The sequence below is a fragment of the Gavialis gangeticus genome, unplaced genomic scaffold (genome assembly GCF_001723915.1).
Source record: "Gavialis gangeticus isolate Ggan-Ray unplaced genomic scaffold, GavGan_comp1, whole genome shotgun sequence".
Classification (NCBI taxonomy): domain Eukaryota; kingdom Metazoa; phylum Chordata; order Crocodylia; family Gavialidae; genus Gavialis; species Gavialis gangeticus.
The window spans coordinates 137,767,508-137,771,494 of NW_017729025.1; positions in this window are offsets into that span (position 1 = coordinate 137,767,508).

Here is a 3,987-nt window from a genome sequence, read left to right on the forward strand (position 1 = left end):
TGTGCTCAGAGTAAAAATTTGCTAGTGGAGCGGGGTGGGGGGGGGGGGGGTCACATTAGTAGCCTGTAAATGAAGAATTCAGGTTGCTGGTTTTAAACACACAAAACTCTAAATCAGGATGGCCAATCCACAGCATGCATACCACAAGTGACCTGAGCAGCTGCTGTGTTTGGTATGCGACAGACTGGGGAAGAGGCAGCGCTTAATTTGTTGCGTGGCTGCCAAAAATATTGGCCACTGCTACTCTAGAAATAAGTTTCCTAAAGCCTGTTCTAGACCAATGATTTGGGCCAGAGAACCACTTAGGGAGTTTTGGCAAGCTGTTGTCAGGTGGGAGTGCTGACTCCCACCTCCCAACAGCTCACCACAACTCCCAAAAGTAGCTCTGCCTCGGGGCCTGGCCCCATGCTGTCAAGACCTGGGTATCCCAGGGTAGGGTGTGCATAGCTGGTCAAATGCAATGGGGTCACAGGGGCAGAGGGAAGGGAGCAGTGTCAAGGAGCAGGACAAGTTGGAGGGGCTGGGATTAGGATTGGGATTGTGGGGCAGTGACAAGACAGGGCTAAGGACCAGGGCAAAGCCACAATCTGCTCCCCACTTGCCCCTGCCTGTGGAACTGGTGCCCATCGCAGGGATGTGAAGGCAGTGGATCATGGCTCTACTCCAGGAGCCAGCCCTGCCATCACCCCATGATCCCAATCCCAGCCCCGGCCATGGCCCCACCCACTCACCCATCTCACTCCCAGCCCACCTGTGGCCCAATCCCATTCACTTAGCCAAGCACAGCCTGCCCACATCCAGTACCTGGGGTGGGTGTGGGGCAAACTGGAGTGCCCAGGCAGCGGGGCTGGCAGCAGAGGAGATTAGCAGCAGCAGCTAGGAGCCACCACTGCAGGGCCTGCCAGGAAGGGAGTTTGGCTGCTGTGCCACCCCAGCCCTGTTGTATGCCTGGGGAAGGCAGCACTGGCCACACACACCATAGCCTGGGCAGGGCAGAGCTGAGGAACCCACTGAAGGCCAGACAAAACCCCTTGATGGTCTGGATCCAGCCCGCTGGCCATATTTTGCTTGCCCCTGTTCTAGACCCAGACTATGCTGAAGCAGGTAAAGTTATTAGTAGTGGTCCACTCAAGAGCCTTCTCCGAACCGAAAGGGAAAGAAAGCTTTTGGCATAGCAGTCTCTTGAGAGTCTACCATTTCAGAAGTTGCTTGGTCCCACAGTGCAAGGATGTGGGATAATTTTGGATATGCTACAAAGCATACTGGTATTTCCCCCTGGCAGTTTTCCCCCCACAAAATAATTTGTGGATGGAGTAGGGTGGACATGAGAGAATTTTTCCTAATTCAACACCTACCAGTAGGAAAACTCTCTAAGCAGGATGAGCAGTTACGAACAAGCTATTGGTGTGGTCAACTGGGTTGTGCAACAGACACTTGACATTAAGAAGGTAGCAACAATTGCCCCAAGGAGCAAAAGAACAGGACAGCTGTAAGAGGATAAGGATGGAAGGAAGAATACCACAAAAACAAAACAACACGATGGATGATAGTCTGCTATTGTAAGCCAAGTTTTATGAAAAACACCAACTACAAAAATGAACCATATGCACTTCTGTTTTAAAAGTGGCAGCAGGTGCTTATTTGGAACGATTTCATTATGGTAACAAGAAGCTTTAAAACCAACCTAGCTAAAAATCAATTGTTCTGTTCCTTGTTTAAAAAAAAAGGAGAAAAAAACCTGTTTGAGGAAACAGTAGATGCAAAAGTGGAATGTTTTTCCAGCAGCCAAGAACCAGCTCACAGGTAGGCATGACAATAAGTGTAAAAATAACTTGGATCACTCTGTTTTCTTTATCTAATACACAACAGCCATTCCTACATGCATCTGGTCTATTACCATTTGTATTGTACTTGAGCTAAATTAGAAACAATTTTGGCTAGGGACTGGACCAGTACTGTCCTACTGGCAAAGATGATGGAAGCATGGAGGAATGGCTTTTTTCCTACAATCCTCTGAACATCAATGAATTACTTACTCGCTATTGCAGAGGGACAGAGGCAGTGTTCTTATCTGCTTTTTTTGCCTGCGGCATGTCCTAGAGATTTCTTGGCGTCTGGGGCTTGGAATGGTACTCAGATTTGCTGAGCTAGAAGAACTGTCCAAATCTGGAAACCCATTTCCCAGTCCATTCATCGGAAATATCCTATGCATAAAGATGTTATTAACTGGCTGGATCACAAAAATCACACCTCAATTCAGAAAGTCAACTTGAATTTTCAGTTCTCCTTCCATGACCTAGTGGCTTAAGCCACATTTTTAGCTCTCAAAATAGTTCTTCCTGATGTTAAATCAGATCTCTAGGTTAATTGTACAGCCTCATTTGTTTCCAGCTCAGTATTAAGCAATATTTGTGTTCATATTGTATCAAAGACAAAGCTAAGCATTTATGTATACTGGGTACCTTATAATGTAGTAGTGATTATTTTAGCCTGTTACCCAACATTCAGTATTTTCCAGTTCCCATGCAGCTACTATTGTTTATATAAAATAGTTGGGTGCCATCTCTGAAGCAATTAGTTTAGCAAACAATTTCCAGCTGCTGTCATGTTTTGTGTTTATGTAGAACTGATTTACATCAACGGAATCAAAAGTATTAAGTATCCTTAAGTCATAAACCCAGTCCCACAAACACTAAAGCAGGTGCTATGAGAATTGGAGACTCCTAGTCAATAAATTCCTTGAAGACTTCTGGGAGAAGAAAAACAAAGTTGGGGGGCCTTTCCATTGCTCAGTAAGGATGCATAAGGTCTGACTTAAGTTTCGGTGATAAAGCATCATTTCCCTCAACAGCTGCAAGTTGTTAAATTTGGTTGGTTTTTTTTGTTTGTTTGTTTTTGTTTTGTTTTGGTTTTTTTTTTAAACACCACCAAACCACCCCATGTTTCTTCAGGAATATGTGCATCAGGGATCAAGCTAAAATTGTGCCCCCCTTTGACTATAACCCACTAGAGCATAAGTAGTTTCCATTTAAGTTAATGCGAGTATCTGGACGGTTTAAGACCAACCTGCACAGAAATATTTAAAAGATTGGGGCCTCTGGGTCCACATATGTATCTTTTACTCTCAAACAGTCCTGCTGAGTTCAGAGCAGACTTACTACATTAACAGAAATCTGAGAGGATTTAACCCTGTACCCAATAATTACTTTAGCCACTATAATAGCAATACAATTGTTTAGTAACACACAAATGTTAAATGACAACATAAAGATGAAGTGAAGTGAAGAATACCGTGCCCAGCTAAGACTAGAACTAAGACTAGTCTGAGACTACCCTGTCAGAGTTTTAAGTCATTCCAGAGCTTGCTTAGCAAAAGTGCCCTCAGAAATCATACGAAGAACTGAACAAGGGAGAGGCATATTGCCTTGCTAAGCCACCACTACTTCCTATGCAGCCTGAATCATCTCTGGCAGTCTCTTATCCGAGCTTCATTGTTATTATTTGATGTTTGGAGCCAGATTAAGTCACAGTCCAAACCGGTCAAGAATGGTCCTAAAACATAATCGTTTAACAAGGACTGTATACTTCATCATGAAATTGCTTTGTGCATCTTTGCACATGCACTGGAGAGGAATTAACAAAAACTAAGGGCTTTGTAAAACGGTCTCAGAACAGAGCAAGTGAAAAAAATGCAAAATTATTCAAAAAAACCTTTTAACCATTTTTTTTTTTTGGCCTAGCAAGAGTGACATCCAGTGGCACTCAAAGGAATAGTCATATGTAGAGTGTTTTCAGAATACAGCAACAATATCCACCAACAGTGATCTGAAGAATACCTTGTAGCTCTGAAGAATATTTTGTATTCAAAAGCTTGTCTAACTTGAAAGGATCTGGTGTCACCCCCACTTAAGAATCACTGGTCTAGATTATTTCTTTAGTTTGCTAATGGCAATGTTATGGGAGACCATTTTAAAAGCCTTAATACAG